The sequence below is a fragment of the Squalius cephalus genome (assembly GCF_949319135.1).
Source record: "Squalius cephalus genome assembly, chromosome: 13".
In the NCBI taxonomy this organism is placed as follows: domain Eukaryota; kingdom Metazoa; phylum Chordata; class Actinopteri; order Cypriniformes; family Leuciscidae; genus Squalius; species Squalius cephalus.
Genome location: NC_137134.1, coordinates 32,283,443 through 32,307,655, shown reverse-complemented (window position 1 = coordinate 32,307,655; position 24,213 = coordinate 32,283,443). Strand labels below are relative to the sequence as shown.

At 35.5% G+C, this 24,213-nt stretch overlaps 1 long non-coding RNA gene across 2 annotated transcripts; it reads left to right on the top strand.

The window, feature by feature from the left end:
* Positions 1-13,645: 13,645 nt before the first annotated feature.
* LOC307169984 lies at positions 13,646-16,314 on the top strand. Of its 2 annotated transcripts, none has more exons than XR_013823258.1 (5): positions 13,646-13,723; positions 14,391-14,492; positions 15,201-15,305; positions 15,442-15,541; positions 16,154-16,314. It is a non-coding gene; the product is annotated as an uncharacterized lncRNA (long non-coding RNA). The 2 variants fall into 2 exon arrangements; XR_013823259.1 differs by having other exon boundaries at positions 15,442-15,557.
* Positions 16,315-24,213: the final 7,899 nt, after the last annotated feature.

Sequence of the window (24,213 nt, the reverse complement as noted above, 5' to 3'; positions counted from 1 at the left end):
CGAAAAAGAAAAAGGCTACTCTCTGATTATGTCTTTGTGCATTTCTCTCTAGGTGCGTTCACTACAAATATGGCGATCGTCAACTTCATCTTTGCAGTCGACACTGTCAGAAAACACTAGTTCATTGATAAAAATCATATGAAGACAAGGCATATATTAAGTTATTTTAGCTGTTATGAGAAAAATAAATCTAACAAAACCTAAAATCTAAATCTAATAAATAAAATAAAAAAATATTAACGCCAATTCAACATGCCAGAATAAAACCTGATTTTTGAACAATGCGTAACGCCACTCGGCCTGGTGTGCCAAAACACTACATTTTAAACTTCAATGTTTAATTCAAAACAATCTCAAAACGCGTTGTGAATTTTTTTTAAAGCCTAGCCTATATACATTAAGGGCATTGAAACCAGGATCTTAACTAAAACGTGTTCCGCGTAATCTCTCAAAAATTATGCCACACTACTCCATGTAATTTTTTTTTTTTTTAAGGACTGCTTTTGAAATCACTATAAATTGTATCGCTCACGAGAGCTCTTCGTTTATCTAATTCCTCAATAGAATAGTAAAAATATTCAGCGTCATTGCTCCTAACATCGTCTCTATTTTTAACTTTTGATTCTATTTTTTCAGCTGTAAAATTGATTCTATCTTTGGTTCTATTCTGTTGTAGCCTAATAGGCCTATTTATATATATGAAAAATATGCCTATTATTTAACCCACTTACATTTTAAAATACGGCAATTGCTGCTGTTTTGCACAATGTCCCTTTGCGCCACCTGGCGGTCATTTCGGGAAAGACTTTGAAATGCGGCTGGTTTATTTTCGCCGCGGTAATTTCGCCGCGGCGGCTGGCGCGGCGCTAATAGGCATTCTGGTTGACCACCATCTGTAGGCTATTTTTGATATTTCTATTCATTTTACTTTGGGTTGGGTTTTTTATTGGTCCCAACAGATTCTGATGGTAATATCTGTCTTTTGGAACATCCTGTCCCAACAGAACCCCAGGCAGTTGTAAGTCGCCTACTCAATACAGCAGAAATTACGACAAATAGTGTTATAAAGTGCACTCAATCAAATGCTCATCACATGGGGATAAAGAGTTTCTGCTGCCAGAGCTACAGAGGTAATGTTAATATTATGTGTCTACACATCAAACAATCTACATATTCAGATTTTTTCACATTTTTATGTGGAGTAGCCTATAGAATCTAAGTTTAAATCTAAGTATAAACGGGTATTCTTATCTCTCCCCCCGTCCCCAGAGTGTGGAAGAACAGCAGGAGGACGGTCCAGCAACTTCTGGTGCACAGATGAACAGTTCAGTGATTTCCAGTAAATGCCACAGTTTAATTCTGTAGAATTTGTTTAGAACTACATTATGCAACTCTAATCTACTACTGTATTTTCAGTTGCCAGTTAAGGAGTTATATAGACTTCATCTTATTAAAAAATTAGAAAAAAACTGTAGTAAAATAGCAATTTTTTATTTATTACTAAAAGATTAATTTTATTAATAAAAATGTACTGAAAGAATGAATGAGGTGTTTAAAAACCACTTCCTCTTTAAAAAAGGGGAGGAGACCGAAAGAAACTCTGGGTTTACCGAAGAAAACCTGCTCCTGCAGGGCCTGTACCATGAAGCCGGATTAGGTGGCTAGCCAGCTATGTTTCAGTTTAGTTTCTGCCAACCCTGGGTTTTAGGTACTATGAAAGTAGCTTGGCTTTAATCGGTGTTCGTTGCCATGGTATCTTACGCTGCACGGCTAACCTGCTCCGGGACAGGTTATGTTCTGGATTCGAGATCTCAGACTGAAGTTTGGCCAATCAGCTGAGAGCAAAGAAACATATATGTGACGTAACTTATTCCCAGTGTCTGTTACAATGACTTCACCTTTTCTTCCAAATCCGGTGGACATCTCAGCGCAAATTGTTTGACGAGCACTTCGTAGAGAAAGAATTTTTAGCCAGACAAAATCCCCTTGCCTTTCCTAAAAGTTACTTGTATGAAAGATACAGATTTTCCGCGGAAGGAATGTCTTATCTTTGCGAACTTCTTGAGCCGCACATAAAGAATTTAACACGTCGAATTCATGCACTTACTGTACCGCAAATTGTATTGCGTTGCGTTTTTTTTTTTTTTTTTTTTTTTTTGCAAGTGGTATAGTCTTGCACGGTGAGTGACGCACAGAAGCTATAGGGGAAAACATATGTTTGTCAAACCATTCGCAAGGTGGTCCTCGCCCTGCAGGAGTACATGAAAAGTTTCATTAATAGTGCTCCCCGGACATTTATCGACCATGCCCATAAAAGAGGGCTTTTATAAAATTGCCAGTAAGATATATTGATAGGGTGACATCACATGAACACTTTTTTTTTTTTTCAAAAAGCAAATTTCACAAATGTACTAGGCTATTCAATATAATACATGTTAAGAATTATTTTGAATCTTTTTTTATTATTCTTCTGTTAATCTTATGATGGGATTCCCAAGTCATTGCAACATGTATGCAGTCTATTGCTCCAGTCTCCACAGCTCTAGGGGAACATGAGGCAGATTATGTTAATAGGAAGTCCTATCACAGCCATAATGTTCAGGTAGAGATGATGGGAATATGTTAGATGATTATTTTCTGTGAGATGAATCTTTAAATTGTTAGGGGTTAACAGTTTAGGACCCAAGGACCAGATGTTTGAAAGAAGACCCGGAGTCAGAATTATAAAAAATAGAAGAAAAGTTTTACTGAAGATAGTTTGCAGTTTCATCATCAGAAGTCAGCTTCAAGACTCACACAGGAGTTCGTAGGCCGCCCCGCTTACAGTTACAAAGATCACAGCAGTTATACCATTTCCAAGGTCTAAGCTACGTCATTGCTTACAGGTTGAATGATTCTCATTGGCTAAGAAAAAGATAAACATAGTAATTTTCCACACATATACAGATAGACAGAAGCATATCTCCATAGACTATGCAGCTGACACTCAGACCCTGAAGTTAGGCACGTCGTGACCTTCCAGGTCACAGATTTGGGTGGCTGGGCGCCAGCATGTCCCGAACAACAACTCAGTCAATCTCCAATAATGCCAGTGGTTCCTTAACCTGGAAGCAAGAAGACTAACACACACACCCAACACACATCTTTTCCAAGGTTGAATATGGCCAGGCTCTAACTATAAACAGAAGTCTCGTCTCAAAACATCAAGATAACAAGTTCTTTCTCTCAGGACAGGACAATTTATTCTAAATGGAAAGTATAGGCTTTAAATGACAAATGGTCCCTTAAACTATAGACTTTAATGACCCCTATGTGTTTTAACATGTTGAAGACCTTTCGCAAACACAAAACCAGTCCCTATTTAATTTCTGGAAGCTGGGATAAATAGGCAAGCACTGTTACTGCATTCAGATATCCAATACTGACATTAAAGAATACATGAAAAGAACATTTCAGTAATCACACTGGTAACTTCTATAACAAAGTAAAATCTCCAGAGAAGTCATTCAACTCATTTGATTTTTAGAAGGAAAAGTATTGATTAATACCTTGATTATAATCACTCATTACATATACATTGAAGCAGCAGTGGATTCCAATCCACCCCCTTCAAAATTAATAGTAACATTAACAGATATAATAATGATCTACTAAACATTTAATCTGCAGACGACTTGTGGTCATGAACATTTGATCAAGTTTGGATGCCAAATGGCCTGGCTCCAGTGCTTGACTCAAATTTTCCGTTAGTCTGTGTTGTGTCAGCACTTTGAGGAAAGCAAGTTAAATTTGGTACAATACAAAACACTGTTAATTTGAACTGAGATAACCTACACAATAACCCCCTATCATGACCCTCAGATAGGGCCACAACACCGCTTCAATGTGGCCCTCAAACAAGAGTGAAGATAGAGATGACCTTTGGCCTCCTAAAGGCACATTAAGTGTGTGTTCGGCCCTTAAGAGTCACCAGAGCGGGCATCACAGATAGTGGCTGCATGTGCCATTCTGCACAATATAGCCACAAGTAAGGAGTGAGAAACACCACAAAACCAGCTTCTCCCCGATGAAACTGACCTGATCACACTTGACCACCCAGCTGGAGCAGATGTAGATGCAATCACCATACAATATTACACTTAATAAAAGCACATTGAAACTGCACATAGGTCTCAAACTGTTTTATTGGTTTTGTGGGATGAGAGGGAGAAAGAGAGCAAGAGGAAGTTGCATTAATAAATATTCATACTAAAGTGTTACTTAGATAGATAGATAGATAGATAGATAGATAGATAGATAGATAGATAGATAGATAGATAGATAGATAGATAGATAGATAGATAGATAGATAGATAGATAGACTATATAACTATATACATACTGAGATCACTTTTATCCAGCTGTTTGATTTTGTTTGGAGCCTCCTCAGCTCACAGTCAGCTCCTTTAGTGTGCAGTCTAGTTCAAGTCTCCTTTAGTGTGCAGTCTAGTTCAAGACTCCTTTAGTGTGCAGTCTAGTTCAAGTCTCCTTTAGCAGTCTAGTTCAAGACTCCTTTAGTGTGCAGTCTAGTTCAAGACTCCTTTAGTACAGGGCCCTGACTGAGTCTTTTTCCACCTGAAACATAATTCCACCACAAACATGATCATTACAAGTTTTCTGGAGGCTCATCAAAATCACAAAAAGTTCCTTGACTTCCTACAAACACAGGACTGACTGTAATTTATGTCAAGGGTTTTAAATCCTTACACATTTCTTCTGAAGCCCATTGAGGTAGAGGCCTCAGTTTCTGGGGCAGGTTGTGTAAAATCCTACAATAAAAGAGATGTGTAAGGGCCAGTCGCTTTTTTATGCCACACATTGAAATGTTTTCCATAATAAAAAGCCCAGTGCATTCACATCAGCAACTGTCTCAGAACACACAGACAGAGTGTCTTCATTTCCTCCACCCTAATAAATAAAAATAGGCCAATGTAAAGCATAACTGTTGTAAAGCAGGTTATGTTTGGTGTTCTGTCGGCTGCATACTGACCTCTGTGTGGGAGACTGTGTGTGTGCTGGCTTCAACAGGGACACTGTATTTCCCTCTACTGCAGAACATAGTCAGCTATATTTAAAACTTTTAAAAGTAGTAATGTATTGCAGTGTTACTTGCTTAGAGGAGCCAGCACCAGGGTCAGATTGTACAGCACCTGTAATCCCATAATCGGCCGTCCCTTATTGCTACTCAGAGCCAACTCCTCCGCCAGTGTATTCTGGTTTTCTGAATTTAACTCTTTATTTCTGTTTGCTGCAAACAAGTGTTTGTGATAAAATGGTAAATACTCACCACTTTGAATTATATTTTTATATTTTGTCTTTATCTGCCAAGAACATTTGGAGTTTGGGTTGCATCTAAAAATCAATGAATATTAATCTTTCTTAGTACATACATGCTCCTTTTTTATATTACAAAAATAGGCTATAGGCTATATTACACATAGGCTACACATACATATACATACATACTTTTACATAAATATAGAACGTATTTGTTTAACTTACGCATTAACAATCAGCAATCTTTTTCCAACAGTCTTCTCTTGCTTTGGCAGCAGAGATCGTATTGTTTCGAGCTTGAAATCTAAATTCATCGTAATTATGAATGATTATCTCTTGCTCCTCCGCGGAAAAATCGCGACCCGCGATTGGTTGTTCAGTGTCGACATCACTCTTTTATGTGCACGCGCGCGTGGAGTAATCATAGCTTGAGGATCAAAGCCTGAGTTGACAGAGAAAGTTGATGAGCTGCATCATGGTACCAATAAAGCCTGATCGCATCGGTTTGGTTTTGTCAACTCAAAACTAATCCTGTAACCCCGAGTTTGTTCAGCTACCTTCATGGTACAGGCCCCTGGTCTCCACGGCTGCGGAGTAGTGGTTCTTTGTTTTTATAATTACAAAGAAAAAAAAAAGTTAGTTCTGAGAAAAGATCGTGCAGCAAATGTCTTTAACAGTTAAACAGGAAGTCCACCCAAACTCAGATTGAAAACAATGATTGTGCAGCGAATGTTAATCGCTCAATCTTCTCCAGATTTGCTGAGATCATCACAACTTAGGTTACACTAAGTAGCTGAAGACAAACCTCTTCCACAAGCACTTGAGAACAGTGTCTTGTGCGTATATACCTTTACTGAGCTCAGGATCTAGTCAATACAATCACAGAAAACATTTATGATGTAACCTCAGTTAACTAAATCAAAAAGCCTAGTTAGAATGTATTGATTTTGCTGCAGGCTACATGTAATATGCAGTTGAGGCAAGTGTAACGGAGGCTTGCTACAGTAGTAAGAGTTGATCAGGTAAAGCTCAACCTCCTGACCTCAAGATCAGCACTAGCGACTAATGCTAGAGGCTTTAGCATTCTTGTTAGCACGCCCGCTTCCCATGCTGGAAACACCAGTTTGAATCCTGCTTGGAATGGTGTGAGTAGAACTGGACCCAGTCTGCCCAGAGGGGTTTGACCTGGGTTATCTAACTCGGTCCCTGCCAGTTTTGACAGTTTCCATGTTGGCCCCACATGGGTTAGTCCAGATGAAATGAACACTGCTCAGTGTGAACTCTACAGGCTGTTAAATGTAACATTGAAGCAGTGTTGGAATTAATGAGATAATTAAGTGATTACTTGAGTGATGACTTGAGTGAGCATTATTGAAGATAGCTGAAGATAACAAGGAGAATCAGAAGAAGACAAGAACAGAAAAAAGCGAAACACAAGAACTAAAACTGACTTCCAGCCACAGCCTTAGATCTTGATCTTAGAAATCAACTGAAGATAAAAGAAGACATTAAATCTCTCAAGATGATGGCTCCCAGTCCCAGAATGCATCGCGGCATGAAGCATGTCACCGTGCTGATACTTGATGTCTGTGTGTGAGTGAAACTCAAACAAAATTTGGAACGTTAAAAATAGCATAACAGGACACTTTAAGAAATACAATTTGCAGAATGACAGTATATTTAATTTCATGATATTTTTTTAATGTATTTTTACAGTATTGTATTCTACAGCTCAAACTGCAGAAGGCCTCATTTTCAGATCTGGAATATGAATGTAGTTTCATCTGTTGGTTAGAGAGTGTGTGCATGAGAATGTGTTTATCACTGGACGTTTGTGGTTAATGTGCTTTTGTGTTTGCATGTCTCGAATCGTGTGGGGTTGAAGTGACTTCCACAATTTAACTTCATCTTTATGAGAAACAGTTTTACTGTGAAAAAAAGTACAGAATCAGTGAATGCTAATGTTTAACAAAAAATAATGAAATATAAATAGAGAAATAATTCTCTCTGTGAGATCTGTGAATGTGAAATATTAATATCATTTACTATGTGTATGTGAAGTATAAGATTGATGTTTTCCATGATTTGCATATTAATGCTGTGAGCTTGCAGATAAGCAAGTTTCAGCTGAAATTATTTCCAGCTCTAGCGACTGTTAGAAGTTATTTTTAAGAAGTTTCCTCTATTCTTGTTATATATAAAAAAAAAAAAATATATATATATATATATATGTTGGTCTGTCAACGACAAAAACAAAAGAATTTATACAAGTGAAGATTTTTTTTTCATCCATTTTGAGGGGTTTCTAACTAAATGTAATAACATTTTCTTTTAGCATATTTTTTTCTAAAACAGTGACGCTTTTCTAGTAACAAGCTCTGTTGTAACCGGTAGTGTGTAACATGACAAAAGCTAACCACCATCATCATGTCATGTGACTGATGCTCTATATTAAAACTTCCTTCAGCAGACTGTGAAAAACACATGATTATCTGACACTATTTAAAGCCTCAAAGAAACGTTTTATATCGTCATTAATGGAAAGAGTTGCTTTTTGCACAAAAATTTTAATTTTTAAGGCTATGCTAACCAGCTAAACCGTGAGCCCCTGTCGATATGGACGGTTCTTTGAGCCCTGATCAGGGATTGATACAGTTGTGGTTAAAAGTGATGTCTAGAGAGGGTGTTTGCATAATATTTGCTTTTAACAACACTTCAGGTTTGATTAAACTATCAAAATATAAGGAGTATGTGATTGTATTGTATTTTCTGCTAAGACAGAACATGAGATCAAATGAGATCACCCTGCAATAAAACAATAAAACTATAACTAATCTGGAGAAAAGCTCCAACACGATCTCATGAAAGAGCACATGGGACACTGGCTTGCCCAAACTTCTCTTCTTGTTTATCTACTGTAGTTATCTAATAAACTAGGCATTGTGAACTGCAACGATTGTTGGCTCTTTGATGAATGCATTTGTTCCTCTTTTGTAATCCGCTTTGAAAAAAAAACATCTGCTAACAACATAAATGTGATGTAAATGTTGGTGAAACAAAGCTTTGCTTACCAATGATCTCGCTGAACTGGACCAGAAAAGGTTTATTAGATTAATCTGGTGTATTGGGCCATCTATTGGCCACAACGATAATACTTCATTTTAGTATTTTCTTCATTTTCATTTTTTAAAAATTAAATAATGTGATGTTGTTATTCTATTTTGTTTCATTGTTGTATGTAGCAACTAAATGCTGCAAATAAAAATGTAAAAATATTTGTCATGGAAAATACGCATGAAGGGATGAACTACAATCCCACGATGCAACATTTGCATCAAGAAAATCAACATTTGCATCAAGAAAATCAATATTTGCATAGTATAAGTAAATGTATATAACATGAATTTTATATAATAAAAAAAAAACACAACATAACATAACATTAAAATATTGTAAATTATTGCACTTGCATTCTTCCCTGCCATTACAAATGATATAAAACTATGTATGCATAGCGTTCATTTTAAAATGTTATGCATTTAGTCCTGTGATGTTTTGTTTTTATTTACATTACATATTATATATCTGCATCCATCCACTAATCTTACTACTGACTAGTGCTGGCTACTTGACAATTCATAATTCATAATGATGTTAGATCCTGCAGTTATTTTGAACAGTAGTAATATATAAAATATATAATATAAGTATATACGTATTCAAAATTACAATATAAACATGAACTGATCAGTACTTCTTCAATCAAGTACTTTTGTACTATTTATACTCAAGTTAAATTGTAAAGGAGTACTTAAAACTTTTAATGAAGTAATATTTTATTAGGGTGTGTTATTAGGGTGTGTATACACCGATCAGGCATACACTTATGACCTCTTTCAGGTGAAGTGAATAACACTGGTTATCTCTTCATCACGGCACCTGTTAGTGGGTGGGATATATTAGGCAGCAAGTGAAAATTTGGTCCTCAAAGTTGTGTTAAAAGCAGGAAAAATGGGCAAGCGTAAGGATTTGAGTGAGGTAGACAAGGGCCAAATTGTGTTGGCAAGACGGGTCAGAGCAAAAGAGGTCCAAGGAAGGAATAGTGGTGAACTGGAGAAAGGCTGATTGATGTACACGGGGAGCGAAGGCTGGCCTGTGTGGTCCGATCCAACAGACGAACTACTGTAACTTGAATTGCTCAAGAAGTTAATGCTTGTTCTGATAGAAAGGTGTGATAATACACACTTCATCTCAGTTTGTTGTGTATGGGGCTGCATATTGAATGTGCCATTCCACAAAGCAGGAATGGTTTGAGGAGTACAACAACAAGTTTGAGGTGTTGACTAGGCCTTCAAATTCCCCAGATCTCAATCCAATCGAGCTTCTGTTGGATGAGCTGAACAAGCAATTCCGATCCTTGGAGGCCGACTCGCATCTTACAGGATTTATAGGATCTGCTGCAAACATCTTGGTGCCAGATACACACCTTCAGGGGTCTAGTGGAGTCCATGCCTCGACGGCTCAGGGCTCTTTTGGCAGCAAAAGAGTATCAAAACACAATACTAAGAAGGTGCTTATAATGTTATGCCTGGTTGATGTATGTACTTAAGTACTTGATTTGTGTTCTCCGTTATTTACATTCAGCTGCTTTCAGCTTGGATTGAGTACATGAAATAATTCTTCACATTCTTCGAGCGCTTGGAAACAGTGAATAATTTAGCAAAACAATTGGTTTAATGGATTCAAAGTTTGAAATGCTTTGTTTCTCCCATCATTGTATGCATAACAAGATTGCCCAAATTTATAACTGACTTAAAAAGACAAGCTCACAGTCATCTATAATAACTATTGTGTATGCATGTGTGTGAGGAAATGTCTTTGCACACGCACAGTGTCCCATTGTGAAAGCAATGTCTCCTCAAGAACATCAGGACTGTCCGCTTTGAATGATTGTGATTGACAGAGCAATATCAAATGTTTTGATTTTTCTCAGGTTTTCCAGCTTCTACGCCTGTTCCTTTCTCATCACCATCAGGATTGTCAAAATGTGAACAAATCACTGAACTCTATCGGACATGTGCAGGTATCTCAGTGGACATATTAGCTTTTTTTTACCGATTTAGTGCCAGGAATGCATTAAATAAATATTAATCTAAAAATGAAACTAACTTACTCATGTCATTCTAAACAGGTTTGAGGTTTTTGCCGATATCCGAGTTCCTGACAGATAATTAAAATCAGCTTGTTAAAAATCTCAATTCTGTTTTATCATTGCTCATTTGTTTTGTTTCTCCATAAGGCCACGCCCCCTGTTGTGATTCAGTTGAAGCTGTGCTGCGATTGGTCGTCACTGTGCTGATGGGCGTGGCTTCTGCGGCTGCTGTTGTTCTTCTGGTCAATGACGTCAGAGCTTCAAGACGTAAAACGGAGGAAACAGAAGAGATGTCATAACAATTGTGGCATATATTGGATTTGTAATGGTAAAGATGAAAATATGTCTAATTGTTTAGTGATGTGAAACAAAGCTTTGCTTAACAACGCTCTCTATCTGATGCCAAAACGGTGATTATTCTTTAATATTAAATTTTACTCTTTAATGCAATCTTGCAATTTTTTCATTCTGTTTCATATTGAATGCAGCAACTATACAAATACAAAAGTAAAAATATTTGTCACCCCTATAAATCACTGTAGAATTGAACTGAATATGACCTACTGTCACTGAACTGATATACATCTATTAGCATATATATGCGTATATAATTGAATGGACGTCATAATAAGAACAAACTATGAATTCAGATTCAAACTGAATGACGGTTGGATAAAAACACATTTACAGTATGAAGCAGTTTATTTAAAACACACACAGTGTAAATGTACACATCGTAACAGATGGGAAGAAATATAGTGTAAGAAACAAGTTTTCAGTAGACTAAATTCTGGATGCATTTTTCCTATTCATTTTCTCCATTAGGATTTCACTAAAATATTTATAAGCCATAAATTAAACCACCAACTCCCAATATGAATCACAGAACAAACCTTGATCTGAAGCAAAAAGAAAAGAAAAAGTTTTTAAAAATAAGGAAAAAACACTGGTTTAAGACTGCTTGCCATCTTTTATGATGGAATGAACCGCAGTCATGATGCAACATTTGCCATAATACTTTGATTGTTTTCTTAAAAAAAAAAAAAAAAAAATCAACATTTAAATTTATGTTATAGTAAATTGTTGTAAATGTATCTCTCTCACACCGCATTGTCCTGCAAAATCAACTCTCAACTCATCAACATGCAGCAACAGAGCAATAACCAGCCGCTGTTCTTCTGATCAATGATGATCAATAACAGAGAAATAGAGCAGATATCACTGAGTTTATCCATTTATGTTTTGAAAAAGGATTTCAACTCAACATTTCAACTCAAGGATTTCAACTCAACATATGCCTGTGAACTAATTTGCATCTGTTTATCTCTGTATCTACTCAAGATTATTTTGGAAATATTTAGCAATCATTATGAATAGATATGATGATTAATATAGATGGGGTGTATGATAGAAATGTGTGTATTTGATGTGATTTATGTATTTTTTTCTCTTTCTGGCAGCTAATGTAAAAAGTGATTATCTTGTGGCATTGAATAAAAAAAAAATTCATCAGATATCATAAATATTGTAAACTTTTTCTTCTATATTAGTGATTTACATGTTTGCATTTTCAGACGCTTTTCTCCAGAGCCAATATGTTGTATGTTGTGTCCATCTGGCGGCCAAAACTAGAATATTCATCAATATTTAATTTAATTGAATGCATCCATTTTATATTTCTTTGCCATTTACAGTTTCTAAATTAGTTTTATTGCTTTGCACATTTTCACTTTGCTTTGTTTTAATTACAGAACAAAGCTGCAAATGCTTTAGAAACATAACAGTAGAAATATTTGTCATGCCAATAAAATGCTCTTTTCTGCTCTCCTGTCTTTTCGGGGGATGTTTGATGACTAAGAGTGGGCTCATTTGTTAACTGTGTAACCCAATCTCTGTGTAAAAATTAAATAATGATGCTGTTCTAAAGTCATTTTTACCCCCCGTTGTCTGACTCCAAATCTCAGGATAAAATTGTAATTTTGACCCCCTAAACAAAACAGTGGATTACTCAGTAATACATCTGTCACTTTTAATATTGTGGCTTTATTCCTTTATCTTTTATCATAAAAGAAATGATAAAAATCAAACATTTTAGCCAGTGACCTCTGGTTGAGTTGGCTCAGAATGACCCTTGTATGCTGTTGAGTGAAATTATCATGTTAGTATACTTGTGCATATAAGCAGCTTCTGGTAAAACTTAGATCAGATGCTTTCTTTACTGATGTTTTTTCACCGCTGTCATTTTTGTTGCATGTTTTTTTTTCTAATTTAGAGGAAAGCGTGCAGCACATATTTACACATTCATCTAGGTCACTTTCAGCAGCATGGACTGCGTCGGCTGTTCGCCAACAGTAGGCTATATCACTGCAAAGAGATTTAAAGAACTTTGCCACGAGTATATCGGGGCCTTGAATATAGAGCAACCCTGTATCACATGAAATACGTTCTGAGGAAACTATTTTGCAAATCGCAATTACGTTACATGCCAACATATAAGCAGTGCTATTACGTTGGTCCTTAACCTAATATAAGCAGTGCTATTACGTTGGTCCTTAACCTAATATAGCCAATCTATTGCAGTGCTATTACGTTTGTCCTGAACATAATAAATCCAAAGCAGGTTTCGTAGCAGCTAATGCTGTTCATTTTGTTTTAATTATTTACTCCCTTTTTTCTCATTGGGCTACAAAATATTATCTATGCCAGGGCGAGTCAAATGGCGGCACCCAGATAATTTTTATCTGGCCCTCCAACTGGTTTTTTGATGTTTAAAACCCCTCGCAATCTGATATCAAAGTCCCCGCAAAGGTTTAGCGCGTTCAGCGGTGATTTTAACAACGCACGTGATCATTCAGCGGTGAGTTTAACAACCCAGTTTCACGGCAGTTCGTGATATGGTCACGTAATTTAATCTATTGATTCGTGCCACGGACACGTTTATTTCGTTATTTATTTTTTATTTTTTTAAACTAATGTATTTTCAATGGGAAGCGTCTTTCGTGATAACAGCACGATCTTTCTGCCTGTCGGCTGCAGCAGAGAAGCTGTTTAATCAACATTTATTCACGAGATCTTATGTATTTTTATGTATTTTTTTAATGTTATTATTTCGGTCTTATTGCCGGGGAAGCTGGATTGCTTTGCTGTTTATTGATATTTTTAAAATTATATTTTATCAGTAGGAAATCGCGCTGAAGAAGTCTCGTTCCGAACACATCGCGATATTTGGCATCAGTTCACGTGTGTCAGATGTTGGTAAGTAAATAAATACCTAAATACGCTGTCCTAATAATGTGTGATATCATGTCTTTTCTGTTTGTCGATATTAATCTGCCATTATATCTGCCATCTCCACGGAGACTTTGCGCTTCATTGCTTTCTAATTCAAAACAGGGTGATTAACACTGCCTGTCACGTGACGTGCTATAGGCCTAGATATTCATATCAGATTAAAAATAGTACAATTAGTTCCAAAGTTGTATTTGTAGTAGAAGCACAGTAAAAACAACACTTACCATGCTTTTACCACAGTAACATTAGTTTTACTGTGATAAGTGTAGTAAAAAGACAGTAATCACAAAACTTACCATGCTTTTACCACACTATTTGTAGTTTTAATGTGGTACTTATTGTAAATGCACAGTAACCACAACACTTACCATGCTTTTACCACAGTAACCATAGTTTTACTGTGATTGGTTTAGTAAAGGACAGTAATCACAAAACTTACCATGCTTTTACCTCAGTATTGATTGATAGTTTTAAAGTGATATTTGTTGTAAATGCATATTAACCACAACACTTGCCATGTTTGTAAGGCTTTATAATGTAACATCCAATATTTGTAAGGTATATCAGTATTTTTTCCTTTAAATAATCCTATATATTATACATAATGATATTTTCTTTTCTCTTTTTTCAGCTGAAAAGACCAAAAGAGCCTTTCGGACTCAGTCAGCCCATTATTGTTGGAGGAGAAGTAAACGGAGGAGACGGACAGCTTCAAAGGCAAATATTCGCAATGGTATGTATGTGTTGGTTTTAACCCTAAATCAAACATTTTATCAAGCATTTGTTGTTTCTTAAAACCTTTCTCACAAAACCCATAGCCCAATCAGTACAAACAGAGACTCAAAGTCTTGATATTTCACAAGATTTAACAAGTTGTCAAATTCGTATGATACTCGTACATATTTGTATACTCGTACACAATCCTGCAGCTTTTACTCCTAGTGCTGTCATTGGCTACTGCCTCAATTCCTGTACACATTTATCGCGATATTTGTAAATCAGTTGCGCCCCTTCTTGGAAAGTTGTCGGATGTCACACACACTGTCAGAAAGTTTATATTAATTGCAAATTGGTCCCCGTCTGTTTATGTTCCAGTGATACATGATGTCTCTCCACACCTCATAACCTACCTCTGTTTGCAAGAGTGGAAAAGCTTATCTGACTTGTCTCATGACATCAGATACTCGATTATTTTGTCATAATCAGATCAGTTACACTGCTGATAACTGTCCCGTTTGCATGTAAATCATTTTCATGATTATTGCTTGCTATTAAAGACATACTTTTATTCATAGAAATGCCCACATATCAGTGAACTTAATACATAAAAATGCTTTTAACATTTAATTATGCAACACTCTTTACAGAAAACATATCCTACAGTTATAAACTGACTATTTGCAAGTAATGTATTAAAATTACCTTCCTTTCTGTTTTGCAGGATTACTTAGTCCTTTTTTTTTAAAGCTCTGCCAATATCAAACTCAACCCTCACAAGAGCTACTAGTGAGTCGCAGCGAATCTTGCCGTGATCAGCCCTTCCCAGGTGAAGTTTCTTAATATATCAGTATTTACTCATCAAATGTTCTCTCCTGAATCATATGGTAAATTAACTAATTTATAACTGTCTTAATTTGTGTTTCAAGAACAATAGAGTAAGTCGAGACTTTCTTGTTTTACAGCCGAGAAGGAAGACCAGTCCTTATATCAACGCAAGCTAATCGAATAAGTCCTTTGTTTCGGGTGAGGAAGGAACATCTGGTGCCCAAAGACGACAGAAAAGTGCGTGAGTCAATTGGTATGTCTTGTATTGAAACAATGCTGTATTTGTTTGATGTTGACAATTTTACATTGTACAGGTTATCACTTGGTTTTTGACCAAGTGAAGCTCTTGAAACAATTGACAGAAGAGTATGTTGTCTGGAAAGAAATCAAGCATCACTGGCAAAGGCTCAAAAGAGACCATGCTTTTCTAAAAAATCTTTTAAAATATGTTGCTGTTGATATGGTTAAAACTGTTTTTGTTCAGTACTTAGCTTATATTATGTGCTGCAATATATATATATATATATATATATATATATATATATATATATATATATACTTCAATGTGTATATATACTTCAATGTGTATATTATATAATGTACTGACTGCTGCTTTGTAAATTTATGTAAGGAACAGGCAACTCTGGCCCTTTGCATTCTACTTTTTGAGGTTAGTTAAGAGTTAACCTCCAACCCTAATCAAGCACATCTGAAAATTTTAACCCAAGTCTTCAGGTTTACTTCTAGACAATAGGCAGTAAACCATCACTGCTTTAAATCATGCAGAACATAAGCTGACCCGACTGTCCATTAAACAACTTGGTTTCTGTTTTTTTGTTTTACTTTCAGACCAGGACTGGAGAACGCCTGACAATGGGATGTTGAGACTTCTTCTTCTGGTTGAGAAAAAGCTACACCACATCAGTGATCACATCTTCTGTTCTTCAACTGAACAAACTGTTTAGACGAGGAAGAAGAACACGATAGAGACATACAGGGAAGAGCAAGAAACCAGTTTATCACAGCTAAACTGGTTTCTTGCTCTTCCCTGTATGTCTCTATTGTGTTCTTCTAATGAATCATTATTTTCCAACACAATATCAAATCTGTTTTCTGTAGGTGACTGAATATGATTATCTGGCACTCGTTTTGTGGCTTCAGCAGCTGTGAATGGATTCTTATGATGTTAATGTATTTTTGAAGACACATTTTTATTTATCTTGAATCTCATTTGTCTTTATGCTACTTTATCAACTGCTTTGTTCTCCAATAAAGTGTTGTTTAATAAAGTATGGTGACTATTGTGTTTTGAAAGTGGTGTTTGGTACAGTAAATAGAAATTTTTATTTGAGAAATTTTCATTTCTTATTTCTTTAAAAATAACTACATATAATTAATAACTTATAAATAACTAAATATAATTAATTACCATGATTCTTTTACTTGGGACATAAAAATTTAGATCTGGTTAATGATATTTGGGACAACAATGCAACAAAAGTTGCACATACATGTATGCATGTATGCCAGTTTGCAGTGAAATAAAAGGAAGCTATGTGAATAACAAGAGGCTGCAGTGGGCTATCTTGCTATAAATACTTAAAGCTTAATTGATGATGATCCATGTTGATCATTCTAGTATACTCTATAAAGTATACTCTATATATCACTGATGTCAGGAATATAAGCAGCAAGAGGGGGTGAAAAGGAAATGTTGGCACTGTTTTTTTGTTGTTTTACTGAATGGTGCATTATCCTTGTGTAATAGTAATAGTATGTGTAGATCTGTGTAGATTATACTGTCCTTCCACCCCCAGGGGCCCAGCAATGGCCCCCAGAAGAGCAAACAAATGCACATTTCAAATGGCTGTAACTCAAAGTCTGGTTAGTGTATCAAAGAGAAAATTGGCTGGACAACTGCTTATACTATGTTTAATAAATAATGTTGGCCACAGTTTTCAGACATATATGGAAAGCTGGCATAAAGGTTATTTTTAAAGTGCTCACAGTAAAATATCAAATTTCAGCCTGTCCCTCATATATGTCATAAAGGTTTGCACAATGAACAAATTTAGATATCCAGATGTCCATTAAATATATTATTTATTTAACATTTATTGTTTTATTACTAAACGTTTTAAACTACATTACCCACATATCTCTGTCATTCTATCAGTGGAGCAGGATGCATTGCACTGTAGTTCATTGAAATGTGCAGACATGCTTAGGGTTAGGGTTAGGATCTCGGTAAAGGAGTAATTTCTCACAACATAGAGACACTTTATAGTTAGCTTAATGTATAACTAACGTAATAATAACACCAAAACATACTTTGTAACATGAAGCGCCGTTTTATATGGGTTAAACGATTGTCCAATCACAGCGAGCTCTGCGATAAAGGCACAGCCAATACAAACCCAGCTGAACAGATGCGTCACACTTACATGCCCATTTATGGTAAATGATGACAGATCTCTTCTGGTTCCGGCTGCAGGGATAGATACCTTAAATAAATTGTATTTAGGCTGTTAAACATGCATTCCTTCTAATTAAATTATAAAACTCATATTTAAAAACAAAAGACTCCTTTGTGTGGTTACCATCCAAAAACGAGTTCACATGATCACTGACACAAATTTGCATAGACTGATGCATAAATACATTTGAAAGAGAAACTTTTTTTCTAAGCAATGGCCTACAGCAGGGTAGTTTTGCAGTATTTTAATTAAAAATAATTACATGTACTAAAGTGCTTCTAACATTTACAGTGTATGTATAGTATATTAAAGGTATATCAATTATATTCAAATAAATGTAACAAAAGCACAATGAATGGACACCATTTTGAAAGCTTATTCCAATATTTAATGTCAAACTGTTTAAAGACAAATGTAGTGCCAAAACTACTGCACAACAGTATAAAAATCAGTTAATTAAATATCCAGATACAGGAGCAATCTATTATAGTGACACATACATTAACGTTAAAAAATTGCTATGATGAAGTTATATATTTACAAACCAAGAGATGAGATTCAACTTTGTTATGTGAACATACATTTGTTTCTTCGCTTTAAAGAACAAATAGGTAAAAACATAAGCACAACATTTTACATTCTCAACTTTCATTCTATATCCTTGTGATTATTGGTCACTTTTATTGTAACTATGCAATTAATATGTCCTTCAGCAAAACACCTGATGAGCACTGACACTTTTTTGAAAAAGGCATTAGGCAGACATCAAGTACAGTTTATGAAGCTGAAAAGAGAAAACAAAACGCTTTAACAATATGGAAAAAGATAAATCACTATTTTCAATATTGGTTCTGCATATATCAAAGAGATCCTGAGGAGGAGTGGGACTTCACATGAAGACTTTCAGAAACTGAGACAGAGCAAAGGGTGCACCTCGCTGGACACATCCTACGCATGCCCAAACAACAACACCCAAAGACAGTTAGGAAGTGGACACCACCAGGAGGATGCAGGAGACAGGGAAGACCAAGGAAGACACGGAGACAGATGTTTCACGAAGACCTGAAGAATGTCAGTGTCCCATGGGAAGATGTGAAGAACTTGGCCACGGATTGAATACGTTGGAGGACACTTGTTGCCCAATGTGCCCAGCACAGGACTTGATGATGATGTTGTGAGTTTATCCATAACTGTGGGAAATGTTTTCTGTAAAGAGTGTTGCATAATTAAATGTTAAAAGCATTTTTATGTATTAAGTTCACTGATATGTGGGCATTTCTATGAATAAAAGTATGTCTTTAATAGCAAGCAATAATCATGAAAATGATTTACATGCAAACGGGACAGTTATCAGCAGTGTAACTGATCTGATTATGACAAAATAATCGAGTATCTGATGTCATGTGACAAGTCAGATAAGCTTTTCCACTCTTGCAAACAGAGGTAGGTTATGAGGTGTGGAGAGACATCATGTATCACTGGAACATAAACAGACGGGGACCAATTTGCAATTAATATAAACTTTCTGACAGTGTGTGTGACATCCGACAACTTTCCAAGAAGGGGCGCAACTGATTTACAAATATCGCGATAAATGTGTACAGGAATTGAGGCAGTAGCCAATGACAGCACTAGGAGTAAAAGCTGCAGGATTGTGTACGAGTATACAAATATGTACGAGTATCATACGAATTTGACAACTTGTTAAATCTTGTGAAATATCAAGACTTTGAGTCTCTGTTTGTACTGATTGGGCTATGGGTTTTGTGAGAAAGGTTTTAAGAAACAACAAATGCTTGATAAAATGTTTGATTTAGGGTTAAAACCAACACATACATACCATTGCGAATATTTGCCTTTGAAGCTGTCCGTCTCCTCCGTTTACTTCTCCTCCAACAATAATGGGCTGACTGAGTCCGAAAGGCTCTTTTGGTCTTTTCAGCTGAAAAAAGAGAAAAGAAAATATCATTATGTATAATATATAGGATTATTTAAAGGAAAAAATACTGATATACCTTACAAATATTGGATGTTACATTATAAAGCCTTACAAACATGGCAAGTGTTGTGGTTAATATGCATTTACAACAAATATCACTTTAAAACTATCAATCAATACTGAGGTAAAAGCATGGTAAGTTTTGTGATTACTGTCCTTTACTAAACCAATCACAGTAAAACTATGGTTACTGTGGTAAAAGCATGGTAAGTGTTGTGGTTACTGTGCATTTACAATAAGTACCACATTAAAACTACAAATAGTGTGGTAAAAGCATGGTAAGTTTTGTGATTACTGTCTTTTTACTACACTTATCACAGTAAAACTAATGTTACTGTGGTAAAAGCATGGTAAGTGTTGTTTTTACTGTGCTTCTACTACAAATACAACTTTGGAACTAATTGTACTATTTTTAATCTGATATGAATATCTAGGCCTATAGCACGTCACGTGACAGGCAGTGTTAATCACCCTGTTTTGAATTAGAAAGCAATGAAGCGCAAAGTCTCCGTGGAGATGGCAGATATAATGGCAGATTAATATCGACAAACAGAAAAGACATGATATCACACATTATTAGGACAGCGTATTTAGGTATTTATTTACTTACCAACATCTGACACACGTGAACTGATGCCAAATATCGCGATGTGTTCGGAACGAGACTTCTTCAGCGCGATTTCCTACTGATAAAATATAATTTTAAAAATATCAATAAACAGCAAAGCAATCCAGCTTCCCCGGCAATAAGACCGAAATAATAACATTAAAAAAATACATAAAAATACATAAGATCTCGTGAATAAATGTTGATTAAACAGCTTCTCTGCTGCAGCCGACAGGCAGAAAGATCGTGCTGTTATCACGAAAGACGCTTCCCATTGAAAATACATTAGTTTAAAAAAATAAAAAATAAATAACGAAATAAACGTGTCCGTGGCACGAATCAATAGATTAAATTACGTGACCATATCACGAACTGCCGTGAAACTGGGTTGTTAAACTCACCGCTGAATGATCACGTGCGTTGTTAAAATCACCGCTGAACGCGCTAAACCTTTGCGGGGACTTTGATATCAGATTGCGAGGGGTTTTAAACATCAAAAAACCAGTTGGAGGGCCAGATAAAAATTATCTGGGTGCCGCCATTTGACTCGCCCTGGCATAGATAATATTTTGTAGCCCAATGAGAAAAAAGGGAGTAAATAATTAAAACAAAATGAACAGCATTAGCTGCTACGAAACCTGCTTTGGATTTATTATGTTCAGGACAAACGTAATAGCACTGCAATAGATTGGCTATATTAGGTTAAGGACCAACGTAATAGCACTGCTTATATTAGGTTAAGGACCAACGTAATAGCACTGCTTATATGTTGGTAACGTAATTGCGATTTGCAAAATAGTTTCCTCAGAACGTATTTCATGTGATACAGGGTTGATATAGAGACAGGTTTGTGTTTCAGATGGGCGTTACCTCTCATAACCTGTGAAAGACTCTGATTGGTCCTGTTAAGCACCTGACCCGGATATAAGGACTAGCACTTTATGCCATTGTGCGTTCGTTCTACTTGATTGTGTTTCTTGATTGTGAATACTAGCATCATGTCAAATACAGCCGTATAAGGCACAGCATGGCAAATAAAACTGTGAGATGTGTCCCCAAAGACCTCAATCAGGTGTGTATTAAACAGACTAACAATTGTACTAATAGAAAATGGAGCAAATATGTCTTGTTTGAACAATGCAAAATAATAATAATATTTGGTGTGCTGTCCTGTTCTTATCACTGCACCTGTCGGCTCTGAGGCCCGGTCGTATCTGTACCTGCATGTCCATGTTTGCATACCATATATTTGGAATTAGCAATATTGGTTTGATATGAAAAAAAATATTTTGTTGCACAATTATTTGACTCTATCCATGGTCAGAAACAAAAGACCTGTCCCTGGCCAGTTTTCAATCCATCTAGACTTAATCAAATTAATATCTGAAATGGAATTACAGACTTGAAAGTACAGATGTTCTGTTTGGTATCATAAGCCATATTCACACAGCAACAGAAAGAATACAGTTGTCTGTCCTGTATTTGAGCATAGAGCCTCAAATTCCTGATTTAATAGGACATTTAGATAAATATGTAAATAATTGGTAAATAAATAAAGCCACCTCTATTAACATAGTGCTTTATACAATACAGATTGTTTCAAATCAGCAAATGATTATTCAAAGTAATATAACAGCAACAGCAAATCTTAAAAGTAACTTACCAATCAGAAGGCAAAAGCACAGCCAGACAAAATCAAATAAAAAATATAGCTGCGAGCAGCGATTACGGGCCCAAGCCGGTGGCACCGCAACCCCGGTGCCTTTAGTTACCTAAAGGCACCGGGGTGGCGGTACCGCCGGCTTGGGCCCTCCATCGCTGCTCGCAGCTATATTTATATATATATATATATATATATATATATATATATATATATATATATATATATATACACATACATACACACACACACATACATATATATGTATATATATATATATATATATATAAATTATTGTTCAAAAGTTTGGGGTCAGTAAGATTTTTAATGTTTTTAGGAGAAGTCTCTTCTGCTCACCAAGGCTGCATTTATTGATTAAAAATACAAACAAAAACAGTAATATTGTGAAATATTATTCCAATTTAAAACAGCTGTTTTCAATTTTTAAATATTTTACATAGTAATTCATTTCTGTGATCAAAGTTGAGTTTTCAGCATCATTACTCCAGTCTTCAGTGTCACATGATCCTTCAGAAATCATACTAATATGATGATTGATGCTCAATAAATATTCATTATTATTTTCAATGTTGAAAACAGTTGTGTACAGATTTTTTTTTTCAAAATGCTTTGATGAATGTTAGTTCAAAAGAACAGCATATATTTCAAATATATATATTTTTAACATTATAAATGTCTTTACTGTAACTGTTGATCAGTTTAACTCATCCTTCATAAATAAAAGTACTGATTTATTTTATTTATTTACCCCAAAAATAAAATTTTAATTATTACTAACCCAAAACTTTTGAGCGGTAGTGTTTAACGTTACAAAAGCTTTAGATTTCAGATAAATGCTGTTCTTTTGAACTTTCTATTCATCAAAGACTGTACACAACTGTTTTCGACATTTAAAATAATAATGAATGTTTCTTGAGTATCAATCATCATATTAGAATAATTTCTGAAGGATCATGTGACAGTGACGACTGGAGTAATGATGCTGAAAACTCAGCTTTGATCACAGGAATAAATAAAAGTTTAAAATATATTAAAATAGAAAGCAGCTGTTTTAAATTGGAATAATATTTTACAATATTACTGTTTTTGTTTGTATTTTTAATCAAATATATGCAGCCTTGGTGAGCAGAAGAAACTTCTCTGTTATGTGCGCGCCACAGACTGCACGCACGTCCGCTTAGAGTTCCGCCTTTTGCCTTCCGTCAATATTACGTTATTAGAAAAATATTTTTTTAGAGAATCGATTTTTTGACATTTGTGAATCGATTCAGAATCGTCCACGTCCGCATCGCGATGCATCTAAGAATAATTTTTTTCTCCCACCCCTAGATTTCATACAAATAAACAGTTACAATTAAGTCACTTACATTTTAGATGCAATGTTGACTGTTTTTGTTCTGTTTCAGCAGCGAAAATAGTTAAACAAAGATCACGGCAGAACCATCACTTATCACGTGTTTTCTCATAACTGAACGATTCAGCATTTTTAACGAATCGGTTGACTCAAAGATTGAATGATCAATCCATAAACATCTGTCTTAATCATGATCGACTCATTCGAACGAATCGTTTGAACGAATGAATCAATGACTCGCTTATTAAGATGGATGCCTGGCGACACCTAATGGCGGTTTAGTGTTGTTCATTCTTTCCCACATGTGTGTGATTTGTGTGTGCAACATTATCATTATTTTTCTTTCACTATTATATTAGCGATTTAAAAGCACCCACTCGTGTCACACGTCGATTAACCGGTGGGAAAATATCCTCAGACACATAGGCTACCTAATAAATGTATATTTAAATACAATATTGGCCTACCTGGTTAAAAGTTTTATATACTATTTTGATGTCCTTTTGGACACAAGAGGGCAGTATAGCCCTATATGTTTGCTTTTTTGTTGAACCAAATAGCACTAAATAGCCTGTTTTAACTTTTTCATTCTTCTTGAATTGCAAAAACAGAATAAAATGGGTTTAGTTGTGATATTTGTATTCTTTTATATAGAAATAAATGGTATATAATTACATTTTTAGAAGATTTTTAGTGTTTCCTTTTTGGACATTATTTAATCCCTCGCCATAGCAAAACCGTTTAAGATATTTATTATCCATTCACAATTTAGCATATTTAATGTAGTTTCA